The 14778-nt window shown below is 49.8% G+C and overlaps 1 protein-coding gene across 2 annotated transcripts in view; it reads right to left on the bottom strand.

The window, feature by feature from the left end:
* The window catches only part of TMPRSS9 (transmembrane serine protease 9), a 64177-nt gene extending 51620 nt beyond the window's left edge, over positions 1-12557 (bottom strand). For both annotated transcript variants that reach the window (XM_049876293.1, XM_049876294.1), the window contains exon 1: positions 12493-12557. The gene's annotated coding sequence lies outside the window, so the exon portion shown is untranslated. The remainder of the gene's footprint in view (positions 1-12492) is intronic.
* Positions 12558-14778: the final 2221 nt, after the last annotated feature.

The following is a 14778-nucleotide window of genomic DNA, read 5'->3' as shown; positions in this document are numbered from 1 at the left end:
CATCTAAGCCACCACAGAAGGACAAATGATCCACGATCACGAAGACGGCACAGGACTGTGAAATGGTTGGTTCTGTAACATATAAGGTTGCTTTGAGTTGGCACTGACTCAATTGCAACTAACGACAACCTGTCCCAAATACATATTTTAGTATAAATACGTCCCAGGTAATATTTGGAATGTGTTATTGTCGTTGTTATTAAAGCTGCCCTTAAATCAGACCCCAACTCATGGAGATCCCAGGCACATGGGATCAGACTGTTGTGATCCGTAGGGTTTTCACTGCTGATTTTTGGAAGCAGGTCCCCAGGCCTTTGTTCCCAGTCTGTCGTAGTCTGGAAGCTCCGCTGCAGCCTCTTCGGGATGGGTGGCGCCTGCATTTGAGGTGCATTGGCCAGGAATCGAACCCAGGTCTCCCATACGGAAGGCAAGAATTCTACCACTGAACCACCCTCCTATTTGGAACATTTTTATACTAAAAACCTTTCTAGTATAATTATGCCTCATACGATATTTAGGATATAAACCAGGAATCAGCTGCTGCCAAGTGAACTCTGACTCGTGGCCACCCCATGTGTGTCAGAAGAGAAATGGGCGGATTTTTTGGAAGTAGATCGTCAGGACTTTCTTGCAAGGCACCTCTGGGTGAATTCAAACCTCTGACCTTTTGGTTAGCAGCCAAACCCGTTCACCATACGCACTATCCAGGCACTTCATCTGAAACACATTTATAGTAAAAAAAAAAAAAAAAGTGTTTGTTCTAATGGGCCACGTGAACCACGGCCTCCACCAGTCCGAGCCCAGAAGAACTAGATGGTGCCCGGCTACCAAAACCGACCACCCTGACAGGGGTCGCAACGGAGGGTCCCGGACAGAGTGGGAGACAAATGTAGAACAAAATTCAAATTCACAAAAAAAAAACCAGACTTACTGGTCTGACAGAGACTGGAGGAACCCCCGAGACTATGGCCCCTGGACACCCTGCTAACTCAGAACTGAAACCACTCCTGAAGTCCACCTCTCAGCCAAAGATTAAAAAAAAAAATAACATGCGTGAGGAATGTGCTTCTTAGTTCGATCGCATGCAAGAGACCAAATGGGCAACATCTGCCCAAAAGCAAAGATGAGAAGGCAGGAAGGGACAGGAAAACCGGAGGCATGGACACCGGGAACCCAGGGTGGAAAGGAAGAGAGTGCTGACACATTGTGGGGATTGCAACCAACGTCACAAAATAATTTCTGTATAAATTTTTAAATGAGAAACTGATTTGCACTGTAAACTTTCGCCTAAAACACAATTAAAAAAAAATTGGGAGAGAAGAAAAAAAGAAACTAATTTGTTCTTTATCTAAAATTCAAATTTAGCTGAAGGCAACAAGCGATGCGCTGATTGCTAAGTCCGGTGACCCTTTGCTGGGGCTTCGCAGAACACTCCATCCCCAGGGCCGCCCCGCACCTCCCTGCCGCCATCCAGAGCCAACAGGAAAGGAGAACCGCCAGGGGAGGTGGGGAGCAGGGTTGCACAACACTCACCCCCTTATTCTTCCACCTGAGCAGATCACCTTTTGAGGAGACAGAGATTCTCAAAGAATTACTTGATGAAACGTTTTAGGGACAAAAGCGCCAAGATCCTCTTCTGTGATTAGGGCTGGAAGCTGCGACGTAGTGTATGGGTTCGTTGACAGGCCTGCTCTCCCACACACACTATGTTCATTCAAGCCAGGCCACCCCATCCCCAAGCTGCCGATTTCGAGGACGGCTGTGTTCCCGTTCCCTGACCTGTCTTGTCAGCACTGCCATTAGTGCAGAGAAAGGGCCTCCTGCCATTTCGCCTCGAAGATACAAGCGCCATTCATGAGGCCTTCTGTCTCTCCAGTGTTTATGCCAGGCCTGGGTGCTCCATGAGAGTGCACAGCCCTGAAAGAGGCCGATGTGGTCCTGAGCACCCGGGGCGCAAGCCTTAGCGGGAGAGGCCAAAATCAAATAGAATTCCAAGCAACCAACCGGTTGCCCTCGAGTCCACCTTGACTCCTGGCGACCCCACGTGTGTCAGAGCAGAGCTGTGCTCCACAGGGTTTTCCAGGGCTGAGTTTTCAGAAGGAGATCACCAGGCCTTTCTTCTGAGGTGCCTCTGGGTGGACTCGAACCTCCAACCTTTTGGTGAGCAGCCGAGTGCACCACCCAGGGCCTCCTAGAATTACTGTCAAGGTGATTCCAGCTCCTAACAACCCTATAGGACAGAGTAGAACTGCCCCACAGATTTTCGTGGCTGTAATCTTTATGGACACAGACCGTCACATCTTTCTCCTGCATAGCCGCTGGTGGGTTCGAACCACCGACCTTTCAGGTAGTAGCCGAGCACTTAACCACCGTGCCACCAGGGCTCCTCAGAACTACCATATGGCACAGCAATTCTGCTCCTGGGTATATACCCCAAAGACTTGGGAGCAGCATCTCAGATACCTGTGCACCGACGTTCACTGCAGCACTGTCCGCAGTAGCCAGAAAGTGGAAACAACCCAAACGCAACGTGGTCCATTCACACAATGGAATATTATTCAGCCGTAAAAAAGAATGAAGCTGTGATACACACCGTGACGTGGATGGGCCTTGCAAACATTACGTCCAGGCCAACACTTTGAGTGCAGCCTGGTGAGACCCTGAGCAGGGGGCCCAGCTAAGCCGTGCCCAGGCTCCTGACCCACAGAAACTGTGAGATAATAAATAGCTGTTGCTTTAAGCTGCTAACTGTGTGGTAATTTGTTGCGTGGTCATGTCCCTCCATCTCTGCCTCTATCTTACATGGCCATCTTCCCTTTGTGTTTCTCTGTGTCTCTTCGCTTTTATAAGATACCACTCAGCTGGGACTAGGACCCACCCTACTCCAGTCTGACCTCATGTTAATTAGCTAATTAAATCTACAGAGACCCTATTTCCAAACAAGGTCATGTTCCTGAGTACAGTGGTTAGAACTGTAATATATCTTTTGGGGGAAACAGTTCAACCCACGGTGTTGCAGGAAAATCAGTTGCTGGGATTCTGGAATCCCCAGAGGTGAGGACAGTCCCTTTGGTCCAACTGTCCTGAGCAAAACTCCATCTGTGCCCAACGGTCAAGAAGAACTCACGGGGCCTTCTGCATTCGCCTGTTCTACATATTTCATATGAGCAGGATCATAAAGTACTTGACCTCTTGTGTCTGACTTCTCTCACCGAGCAGCTTGTTGATCCATTAACAGCTCATGCCTGAACGAAGCTGACCTAGCGCACACACGTTTCTGTAAGGCCCAACACATCCTTCTGGGGTTCAGGAATACTAGACAACGCTTCACATGTCTCCAGAGCTGCAAGAGAATAAATTTCTGTTTTTGCACGTCTTTTCCTTGTAAGTTTTCCCTGGAAAAGTGCCTAAGAAGACAAACCCTACAGGGACAGAAGAGAGTAAGAATCCAAGGAGAGAAAAAAATACATTATAAGGAAATACATTTAACAGAGAGAGAAAGAGAAACAAAGACGGGCTGGCATATGCCAGAGAATGAAATGTGAGAAGAGACAGCTGGTGGGAGGCGACAATGTCGTCCAAGAACCATATGGAAACCATCTGAAATGTTTCCATACAGAAGGCTCTGGAAAGTGGGGATCCAGGAGTGAGTGTCTGTGAACAAAGCAGGGAACGTCAGGAGCAGGCCAGGTGGGTGGCCACCTGCCAGAGGTGCCATGCCTCCTCTAGGTAAACACTCAGCTGGCCTCTCACCTGTCCACTGATGCCCTGACACGGCCTGCGTGGCCTTCCTCCGAGGTCGGGGAAGTTGCATTCCAGTCGTTGGCGGGACTGGCAGAGAGCAGATAAAAATCAGGTGACAAAGTCTTCCTTTGAACCAAGTGGTGCTGAGAGAGAGTAGTGACTTTTGGACCCAAAAGATCTGACAGTGTCTTGGGCCAGGGCAAAAAAAAAAAAAAAAAAGCTTGATGCTGCCAAGTGGATTCTAACTCACGGCGATGCCATGTATTACAGAATAGAACTGCTCCATGGAGTCTTTTTGCCTGGTGGCACAGTAGTTAGACACTCTGCTGCTAACATAAAAGTCTGCAGTTGGAACCTACCAGCTGCTGCTACAAGGAGGAAAGGTGCGGCAGTCTGCTCCCATAAAAATTACAGGCTTTGGCCATCTGTTGTTGATGTTGTTGTTGTTGTTAGGTGCTGTCGAGTCGGTTCCGACTCACAGCGACCCTATGCACAACAGAACGAAACACTGCCCGGTCCTGGCCGTCTAAGATGCATCAATTAGTCTCAACCCACCTGGAGCAAAGGAGAATGAAGAACACCAAAGACACAAGGAAAATACGAGCCCAAGAGACAAAAGGGGCCACGTAAACCAGAGACTCCATCAGCCTGAGACCAGAAGAACTAGATGGTGCCCGGCTACCACCAATGACCACCCTGACAGGAAATACAACCTAGAGTCCCTGACGGCACAGGAGAAAAGTGGGGTGCAGAGCTCAAATTCACATAAAAAGACCAGACTTAATGGTCTGACTGAGACTGGAGGGACCCCAGAAGACATGGCCCCTGGACTGTTAACCCAGAACTGAAACCACTCCTGAAGCCAACTCTTCAGACAAAGAATAGACTGGACTATAAGACAGAAAGGGACATAGGAAATCCAAGGTAGAAAGGAGGAATGTATAAGGAAAGGAACTAGGGTCACACAAAAATGTCTGTATAAATTTTTGTAACTTGAGCTATAAACTTTCACTTAAAGCACAATAAATAAATAAAAAAAAAGATTACAGCCTTGGAAACCGTATGGGGCAGTTCTACTCTGTCCTATGGGGTCGCTATGAGTTGGAATCAATTCAAGTGCAACAGGATTAAACTTTACAGAGTCAATTTCCAGGTCTTTCTTCCACAGCGATCCTGGGTAACTTATGTTGGTAGTCGACTGCAAACTGTTTGTACCACCCCGGGACCTTGGGCCAAGGCACTTCTGTAGAAAGGGGATTTTGCTTGGGTACTTTGGCAAGCAGAATAATGAGTCCCCCAAAGACGTACCTGTCGTGGTCCCCAGAGCCTGTGGACACAGCTCCTCATATGCTAAGAGGGACCCTGCAGATGGACGAGGTGAAGGGTCTTGAGATGGGAGATGATCCCGATCACCCATGTGGCTCGTATGATAACAGCGTCCTTATCAGAGAGATTTAAGATGCACTACTGCTGGATTCGAAGATGCAGGAAAGGGCCACCAGCCAATGAATGCGGGGGCTTCTAGAAGCCGGAAGAATGGATTTTTCCCTAGAGCCTCTGGAAAGAATGCCATCACCTTGGCCGCCGTCATCAATAGGAAAGAACAAGATCAAAGCACTGAAGGAAGAGCATGGATCCGGGTGCCGAGGGTGTGGGGCTAGAGCCTCAGCCAGGGAAGCACCTCGATGAACAAAATAGAAAAAGTCAGAACCAGCTGTGCCCGGAGGCAGATCCTCTTCTGGGCTGCTCAGTGTTGGGTGCTAATTTTTGCTTTTGAGCTGGTTCAGCTTGGAGTTCTATCTCTTACAAGGTCAAGCTTTGTGGCTCAGGGACAAACCCAAGCAGGAGGCAGTCCCTGCTTCAAGGAAACTCCCTTCACCCACCTCTTCTGCTGTCGTCAAAAAGAAAACAGTGCAGTCAACACAATGTCAGATATATCTGACTTCTAGATGCTATCACCTCTCCATGCACTGGGGTGCCCGATCCACCAAAGCCGTTAGAGACTCAGGAAAGAGACTCTGAACCAGGGCGTGGTCCTAGGAGGAGCCTCCCTCCTAAGCACCTCTTCCAAGCCTGATTACGGGACCCATGGGGACAATGGAAGGGACAAAGGAGCCTCAAATAAGGTCTTTGTGTCTTGCTAACTCCCTCCTTTGTTGGGAAAATCTTGATGTAGCCACAAAGAAAAGCGCCTGAGACCACGTCCAAGCTACACCCACACCATGCTCCAAGTGAAAGGGCTCCCCCTGGTCTCCCTCTGACACTCTGGAAAGCTCTAACCTCCCTTTTCTTGTGCTGCCAGCTACCAAGAGCGCCCACAGCATCAATGGTCACTCACGCACCAACTTCTGGATAGAAGTATCCAACTCCAACAGCAATCTGGAGGCTTCAGGCAGGTGTGGACACCTGGGCGTGTCTGTCTGCAACTCAGTATGTCCAGAGTTGAGTGTGTCTTCCTTTCCCCAGCAAACCTGCTGCCCCCCTCCTTTCCACATTCTCAGTCTCAGTGGTCACTTCTCCCATCCACTGGGATGCTCAAACCAGCCTGCCCCGACTCCATCCTCCTTCCCCTCCACGCCTGAACCGGTAGCTGTCCAGTTGGCCCTGACTCATGGTAACCCCACGTGTATCAGAGAAGTGTGTTCCATAGGATTTTCAATGGCCAAGTCAGTGAAACAAAGACGCTGGTTGGTTGAGTGCAAGGAAATAAATTGGCCTTGTTTTTTTTTTTCTTTTGCTTTGCAAAAAGTGAATGAAAATTTCGTCCACGGAGCAGCCTTCCTGAGTCGCTTTATCTTCTTTCTATTCTTCAGGCAAAAAAAAGGGAAAACTGAAGGCTAGAAGGGGTGTGGGTTAATTATCTGTCTCCACTTATAATGCAAGGAGTCCTGGTGGCTCAACGTTTAAACACTCAGAAAGGCACTCTGGTGGCACAGTGGTTAAAGCGCTCGGCTGAAAGCCGAAAGGTCAGCAGTTCAAAACCCACCCCTGCTCCGAGGGAGAAAGATGTGGCAGTCTGCTCCCCTAAAGATTACAGCCTAGGAAACCTGAGGGGGCTGTTCACATGGGGTCACTAGGAGTCAAACATCAACTGGAGGGCACCTAACAACAACAGTTACGATGCAAAGTCCAGAAAAGCCAACTTTTCCGGAACACTTGCCTTTCTAAATTGAAGTAAACTTCCCTTCGAGATGTGAAGTCAGTTTAGGGTGAAAGAAAAAAAATCAACTAAGCCTAATTATTTGGTGTTGGATAGATCATACGCCAGCCTGTCCATCTAAATGGATCTTTGCTTTCTGCTCAGGCGTCGTGGAGACAACCCATCTCAGAACAGCAGGCTAAGTTTTCCTTAAGAAGGAGGCAAGAGGGAGGATGGTTCCAGAAGATTCTTCACGCCACTAATCTCGGACTATAAAGTATCTTTTAGGATTTTTTTTTTTTTTTTTAGCAAAGACTGGAGGTGGGGAGGAATGAAATACAAAAGCTGAGTTAAAAAGAGAGAAGATATCTGATTAAGAGAAATAAGAGAGGACACCAGAAAGCAATTGCTGGGCCACACAGCGACCTTGAGCTAAGAAAAAACCCTTGACAAGATGAGGGGTAATTTATTTTTTTAAAGCGGCGAGGAGGCTAAGTTACCACCTGAGTTTAAGAGATACATGAGAACACCCCAGGTGAACAGGACAAATATCCAAGGAACTACTGTCAGAAAAAGAGAAATGAGTAGGAGGAGGGACCCACTGTGCCCTGTTACAGGAATGATCCATGAAAGCAGCCACAAGGATCTATGATAGATCTAAGACTTTCGAGGGGACAAGAGAGAGGGTCTTTAAAACATACAACAAAAACAAAGAGCACAGGGAGCTACATTGTGCATTATCGTCATAAACCAAAAAACCAAACCTGTTGCCATCGAGTTGATTCTGGCTCATAGCGTTTCCAAGGAGTGGCTGGTGGATTCAAGCTTCCGACCTTCTGGTTAGCGGCTGAGCTTTTAACCACTGTGCCCTCAGGGCTCCATTATCACCATACCCACCCAGTGCCATTGAGTCCATTCTGACTCATAGCGGCCCTATAGGACGGAGTAGAACTGCCCCGTAGAGTTTCCAAGGAGCACCTGGCGGATTTGAACTGCCGTCCCTTTGGTCAACAGCCATAGCACTTAACCACTACGCCACGAGGGTTTCCGATTATCACCGTGGAGGTGTCTAAATAAGCCCACGGCTCCATCAGCTTTCAGGTCTACCTCCCAGCATTCTCTTGGCCAAGTGGGGAAGTGGGGTACCTGCCGTGGGAGGAGACCAGGTAGGAGGCAGAAGGCCTGACTCTCATCCTCACAGCGATGAGATAACACCAAGAAATTTGCTCTGTCTTGGGGTGACCAGTCATCCCAGTTTGAATTTCCCTAATGACTAATGGAATACCTAGCTGGTGAAATCAGTTAGGTGCTTGGCTACTAACTGAAAAGTCAGAAGTTAACCCACAGAAGAAAGCCCTGGAGATCTGCTTCCATAAAGATTACTGCCAAGAAGACCCTATGGAGCTGTTCTACTCTGTAACACATGGTGCTGCCATGAGCTGGAGTCAACGGCAACAGCTACAGCTGCCTAACAAATAGAACGTACCAGAAGTGGTAGAGTGTGAGTTCCCAGGTTAGGTCATAAGAGGTATAGTGGCTTTCTCTTGCTCTCTCCTGGCTCACTCGCCCCGAGGGAAGCCAGCTGCCATTGCCGTGAAGAGACTCAAGCAGCTCTGTGGAGCCGTCCTCACGCAGAGGAACTGAGGCCTCCAGCCAGCAACCATGTGAGGAAGCCATCTTGGAAACAGCTCCCCCAGCCCCAGCCCCGTTCGGGCCTTTAAATGATGCCGCCCCCGTGGATATCTTGACTAGACCCTCATGAGAGACCCTGAGCCAGAACCTCCCAGCTAAGTCACCCCCAGATTCCTGGCCCACTGAAACTGTGAGGTAATAGATGTTTGTTGTTTTGATCTGCTAAGTTTTGTGGTGATTTGTAACACAGCAGCAGACAACTAGTACAGTGGACCCCAGACTCTAAGACCTTTCTATCTGGCTTTCCGTTTTCACTCCCAGAATGACCACACTCTCTTCTTGGTGGCTCGTCTTGTTCTCATCTCTTGGTTCTCCTCTTCAGTTCCTAACTTTCCCGCATCCCTCCAAGTGTTTGCTGTGACTCTTGCCTCCAGTGGCCGATTTGGCTAATGTATCAGTTTGACTTTTCAAAGGGAAAGATGGCCCTTGGGTTCGCTTTTTTCTGGGTGTGGTGTCTCAGTCTCCTGGGACTGCCACAACAAAATGCCACAAGTGACTGGCTTTACGGAGCAGAAATTTATTGTCTCACAGCTCTGGAGGCCAGAAGTCCAAACTCTCTCTCTCTGTGGGTTCTAGGGGAAGGTCCTTCCTTGTCTCTTCCAGCTTCTGTAGCCCTAGCTGTTTCTTGGTGTTCCTTGGCTTGTAGACGGATTCTCATAGACTGTCTTCCCTCCATGTGTGACTCTGTCCTCTTTTATAAAATGCCACTCAGAAGGGATTAGGTTAGGTACCCACCCTACTCTGGTACGACTTTTAACTTTAACTGAGAGCATCTGCAAAGAAAAATCCTATTTCCCACCAAACATGCTCACACTCCCAGGTACAGGGGTAGGACTTTGGCCTATCGTTTTGGGGTCACAATTCAATTCATAACACATGGTTAGCCATCAACTGTCATAAAACCCAAAAGGCCACCCCAGCTTTGCTCCTGGGCTCCTAAATTTCTACTTCTCACTCTCAGTCTTTAACCATCTTGCCCATCTCTCTGTACAATTTTTTATTTTTCCCTTTCACCCCAATCCAAGAGGATCACGGTTTCCAGAACCTTCCATCCCATTTGCCTCCCCTTTTTGGGGCCCCTGCAGCAAACCCTGTTTATGAAACAGACACCTCTTGTCTGCTCCGCAGCCCCTCCTTTCTCCCTGTCCCCTCTCATCAGACTCCAATCTAGCCGGGAGAACCTCCCCTTACTGTTGCCCCAACGTCATGAAATAAATCACTCAGCGCGCCTACGCGAAATTTAATAAGCTTGGTCTTCTTTGTCTTTTTTTTTTTTTTTGTCAGTGGACTGTTTGTTAGGTTTTCATGGAAAGAGGTGTTTGTGAGAAAACTATTTGCGTCGAGAAAATCTTGGTTCTTCTAGCTTTCTAATGTGCACAGAGGAAAAAGGGGTTATGTTCCTGTAAGCGGGAGACATTGAGGGAAAAAAATCCTGATAAACATGGGCGATGCTGAGGAAAACTGATAAAGGTTTGTAGATTCAAAAAATAATAAACTTCCAACCATTTGTTGTTGTTAATTGCTGTCAAGACCACCTGACTCATGGCGACCCCATGTATGCAGAGTCGAACTGCTTCACAGGGTCTTCAAAGCCGCGACCTTTCTGAAGGTGATAGCCAGGACTTTCTTCCAAGGCCCCTGGGTGAGTTCCAACGGCCAACCTTTTGGTTAGTAGTGGCGCGCTTAACCGTTTGTACCACCAGAAAAAAAAACCAAACTCTCTGCAGTTGAGTTGATTCTGACTCGTGGCGAACTCATGCCTGCAGAGTAGGAGTGTGTTCCGCAGGGCTTTCAAGGCTGTGATCTTTTGGCAGTAGACTGCCAGGCCTTTCTTCTGAGGCACGTCTGGCTGGGTTTGACCCGCCGACTTTCAGCTAGTAACTGAGCGCTTAAGCATTTGCACCAAGCAGAGATTCCCTCCAATTATTTACTACTTGAAATAATTTCAAATTAATAAAGGTACTGAGTGCAATAGGGGATCCTGCACTGGATCCCAGGAACAGAAAGCGGGTGTTAGTGGAAAAATGGGAGAAATCAGAATAAAGTCTCTTAAGAATATTGTAGCAATGTTAATTTCATAGTTTTGATCTGTGGTTACGTAAGATGTTAGCATTTGGGGAAGCTGGGTGAATGGTTTATGGAAACTGTAGTATTTTTGCAAATAAATTTATTTCAACATTAAAAAAATAAATAAAACATTTGCTATCTAGCCGACCCTGACTTCTGGCGACCCCACGTGTGTTAGAGTAGAGCTGTGCTCTACAGGGTTTTCAATGGCTGGTTTTTCAGAAGTAGATTGCCAGGCCTTTCTTCCAAGGCACATCGGGGTAGACTTAAACCACCAACCTTTTACATGGTATATGAGCGCTTAAGCATTTGTACCACCAGGGCAACCTATGCCAACATAAATAATTTTTAAATTAATAAAGTGGAAAAACCCAAAGCCTCATGCAGACATCTGCTGGGCACCCAGGAAACGTGTTATTCCCTGTGTTCATTTTGGAGCCATGCAGATGAAAATAAACTTATTGGAGAGGCCCGCAGGCTGAGGTGCCTGGTGACATGGCTGAGAAGCGGCCACGAGCATAAATCCCTGGGTGATGCAAACGGTGAACGTGCCTGGCTGCTCACTGAAAGGCTGGCTGACCTGCTTCCGAAAAATCAGCCATTGAAAGCTCTTTGGGTGACAGTTCCACTCTGACACAGATGGGGTCACCACGAGTCAGAGTCAAATCCATGGCAACTGGATTTTTCTATTTTAAAAGGGGCCAATGACATTAAACACTTGTTTTCGATGTTAAAATTTTTTCCAAAACTTGGGTTTGGCAGAGGCTGAGCTCAGCTGCTAACTAAAAGGTTGGCAGTTGGAACCCACCATTAGCCCCCTGGAAACCCTATGGGGCAGTTCTACTCTGTCCTAATGCGTTGCTGAGTCAGAATCTACTCCAGGAAGGCAGGTCTGACTTTTTTTGTTTGTTGTTTTGGAGGCCGTGGAGCCCACGCTGTCCTCTGTGGGGTCTGCAGTCTCCATATTTGACCTCTTGTGAAATGAAGGGTAGCAGGATGAAGGTCCCCGGCCACAGAGGACCCCCGAGTACCCACCCGCACTCCCATATCCCTCAGTCAAGTCGTGGACAACTTGAATAATCAGGAAGAATACCGGTGACAGCTTTGATGACCGGTCACCTATGCAGATGGAGGGTCTGTCACCAGGGACGCTTTCCTGCATGTGTCATTGACTCCCCGAGAGTCCCTCCCCGGCAGGCAAAGACCCCCCCCCCCCCCCCGCATTTCAGGCTTTTTGACCGTACCCTTCTCCAATCGTGACTCCCAAAATCCTTTCCATTTGGTCACGAGCCACGGGAGAACGCCCGCCAGGAGAGGGGCTCCCCATCAAAGCCTTGGCAACCTTTCTCCACAGCCTTTGTGAATCCGACTTCTACTGCGCTCGGCCCGGGCCCCAGGAAGGCTCCGGACCCAGGTATCATTCTTGGTTTTAGCAAAGTTTGCGCGCAGAGACTACGGGGAGACTGCAGTCGGGGAGCGGGGAGGCCTTTCGGAGCCCCCCCCCCCCGAGACCCGCTGCGTGCATCGCCCGAGTCCACACAGTCCCTGCGGTGTCTACACAGCCCTGTGGGGTCTACACAGCCCGGCGGGGTCTACACAGCCCGGCCTCGTCTACAGACACATCCCTGCTCTGTCTGTACAGTCGGCCGCGTCCGCGTCCACGCGGTCAGGTCGTGTCTACACAATCCCGGCGGAGTCTACACGGTTCCACCACCTACACGTAGTCCCGGCTCGGTCTACACAGCCCCGACCCCGTCTGCACAGCCTGGGGCCCGGGAGACCCGAAGGGTAGCAGCCGCCCCCGTTTTACGGAGCGGAAACCGAGCCCAGGCGGGCGACCCCAGACTCACCGCGCTCCGGACGACGCGGCCCCAGCTCCCGCCGCGCTCGGAACCGGAGCCGCCACGCCTTTAGGGAGCCGGGCGGGGGCGGAGCCGGACGGCACCTGGGCGGGGCACCCCCGCTCACCTAGGAGTCACCTGGGCAGGTGGCACCTCCCTCCCCACTGCCCCCCCATTGGAGCGTCACCTGGAGAGGGGGAGTTACCTGGACTGGGGGAGCCTCCCTCCCCGCCCCCCATTCCAGGTCACCTATCCCCCAAGGCGAGCCCCTTCCCCCGGAGGAAAGTTGGTTCCAGCACCGGCGCCCCCGCCTTCGCCCAGGGGAAGGCGAGCGGGCGGGGAGGCAGGTGGGCCAGAGCAGCCGGCGTCCAGGTGGAGGCCGGCAGGTGAGCCCCGAGGACCTGGTCAAGCCGGGAGCAGGGCCCGGGAGCGTCTTGAGGGGGGAGGAGGGAGCTTCAGGTCGGAGCTGTTGGGCTTTGCTTTTGTGTTTTTTGGTGACAATTATATTTTGTAAATAAACTTTTTATTTTAGAACAGATGTGATTTACAGAAAACTTGCCAAGCCAGCAGAGACACCCAGTGTACCAGCACCCAGTTCCCCCTAAGTTAGCATCCCAGTTCCTGGGGGACTTTGGCCACAATCAGGGAGTAGACATGGATACACTGTTGTTAGCTAAGGGCCACATTCCCCTCAGATTTCCTTCCTTTCCCCTAATATCCCATTTCCATCCCAGGACACCACCTGGGACTCACATGACATTTAGTCATTTTGTCTCCTCAGCTCCTCTGGGAGGTGAAAGTTTCTTAGACTTTCCCTATTTTTGAGGAACTTGACAGTTTTGAGGGGTGCTGGTCAGGAGTTTTGTAGAACGTCCTTCAGTCGGGGGTTGTCTGCTGTTTCTCTCATGGTTAAATGGTGCAGTGGGTTTGGGGAGGAAGCCTCAGGGGTGAGGTACCTCCCCACTCCATCATATCACCTGACATCTCACTCACCTGGCTGAGGTGTGCTGTTGGGTGTCTCCGCTGTAAGGTGGCTGTACCATACTGACCTTGGAAGGACGTCACTCCACGGTGCCCACGACCCGACAGCCAATGGGTCAGGAGTGTTGTGGGAGGCCCTTTGGTTGGGGTTTGCCTGGTGTTTTCTCCTGTGTATGTGGGGTGACGGGCTGGGCTCATTTCTGTGTCTGTGGGGCCAGGGAGTCCTCAGGTGAAGCCTGGTGACATGGAGGAGGGGGCAAGGGCAATCTTTTTTTCGTGCTTTAACTGAAAGTTACAAATCAAGTCAGTCTCTCATACAAAAACTTATATACACCTTGCTATGTACTCCTAGTTGCTCTCCCCCTAATGAGACAGCACACTCCTCCTCTCCACCCTGCATTCCCCATGTCCATTCAGCCAGCTTCTGACCCCCTCTGCCTTCTCATCTCCCCTCCAGACAGGAGCTGCCCACATAGTCTCCTGTGTCTACATAAGCCAAGAAGCTCGCTCTTCAGCAGTATCATTTTCTGTCTTATAGTCTAATCTTTGTCAGCTTTGGGAATGGTTCCAGTCTTGGGCTAACAGAAGGTCTGGGGACCATGACCTCTGGGGACCTTCCAGTCCCAGTCAGACCATTAAGCTTGGTCTTTTTATGAGAATTTGGGGTCTGCATCCCACTGCTCTCCTGCTCCCTCAGGGGTTCTCTGTTGTGTTCCCTGTCAGGGCAGTCATTGGTTATATCCGGGCACCATCTAGTTCTTCTGGCCTCAGGCTGATGGAATCTCTGGTTTATGTGGCCCTTTCTGTCTCTTGGGCTCATAATCACCTTGTGTCTTTGGTGTTCTTCGTTCTCCTTTGCTCCAGGTGAGTTGAGCCCAACTGATGTGCCTTAGATGGACGCTTGGTAGTGCTTAAGACCCCAGACGCCACTCTCCAAAGTGGGATACAGAATGTTTTCTTAAAACATTTTGTTATGCCATTTGACCTAGATATCCCCTAAAACCATGGTCCCTAGACCCCGCCGCTGCTACTCTGGGCTTTTAAGTTTTGGGTTATATTCAGGAAACTTCTTTGCTTTTGGGTTAGCCCAGTTGTGCCGAACTTTCGTGTATTGTGTGTTGTCTTTTGGCAAGGGCAACCTTGGTGGTCTGCTCCAGCATGTTCTGCTGACCCCCACCCTACCTTCTGAACATATATGCTCCCTCCACGTCTACACAGTCCTGGCCATATCTACACAGCTCATTCTACCCCATCTGCCACCCCACATCCCATGTGCTTGAGGGCAGGGCCTTGAGGGGGTGGTGCTGTCCCACC

The sequence above is a fragment of the Elephas maximus genome, chromosome 3 (assembly GCF_024166365.1).
Source record: "Elephas maximus indicus isolate mEleMax1 chromosome 3, mEleMax1 primary haplotype, whole genome shotgun sequence".
Lineage (NCBI taxonomy): Eukaryota > Metazoa > Chordata > Mammalia > Proboscidea > Elephantidae > Elephas > Elephas maximus.
This window is presented reverse-complemented; position numbering and strand designations above follow the sequence as displayed.